This window comes from Morone saxatilis, unplaced genomic scaffold (assembly GCF_004916995.1).
Source record: "Morone saxatilis isolate NCDOM2014 unplaced genomic scaffold, NCSU_SB_2.0 Contig20, whole genome shotgun sequence".
In the NCBI taxonomy this organism is placed as follows: Eukaryota; Metazoa; Chordata; class Actinopteri; family Moronidae; genus Morone; species Morone saxatilis.
In genome coordinates, this window is record NW_023339763.1 from 5,202,174 (window position 1) to 5,203,116 (window position 943).

The window sequence follows — 943 nt, forward strand, 5'->3', positions numbered from 1 at the left end:
GCCTGGTAGAGGCAACCTGAACAGAATATATAGCATGCTGTATAAATCTGTTCTAAGACGGAGGTGACAGCAGCATGTGTGTGTCGCCAAAAACCAGCGAGTAACAGACTGCAGTACAATGATCTGCAGTTTTTTCTCATTGCTGTCAAAACGCTGTTGTTGTTCTGCAGCTCCAGTCTGCGATTTCCTCACCCATGATGAATGGGTTTATATGTAAATATAACAAGAGGTATTTAACTAAGTGACTGAGCCTCAGACAGACTGTGGAGTGGGGAAAATCACTTGCTTCACAGCCAGAAGTATGATGATATAAAATATGCAGAGTGAGGGACAAGCTGTTATGCTGAAGGAGTGAAAACAACAAGGATGAGGTGAAAACTTTGAGTTTGATTTTGACAATTTCATATCTAAACAAGAGGATAGGAGGGATTAGTATGACTCTTTGGTCACGCATACAAATTCAAAAGTGGCACACTATCTCTTGCCTCTCATGAATATTTAAGTTTTTGCAGTGTTCTGTATTAAAAGTGTAATTAACAAACTTTAATTAGTTAGCAAGTACACCAGTTCAGATCAGATCTTTATTTTCACTTGAATGAAAATGTGACTTACAGTAGAGGTCAAAAACATAAACACAACATGCACATGGGAACAGTTACAGCAAACAGCATCTGTTTGATAAATGTATCAAACCATTCGAATGGTAAGCATGATAAGGTGCTGCTCACAGTACATTTAAGGTTTAGTGCCGACTGCATCTTTTGCAAAGTTGTCACTGACATATGCTAAAGAAAGCTGCTGTGTAAGCAACTATTTTTCTGACTACTTCAACAATGTTAAATAATTTTTGTTTTGCAATGTGAGATTCCCATAGAATAAGAAAACAAACAAAAAAGTTCAAATTGATACAGTAAAATCAGTGTTGAGGTCATTGTTAAAGTTT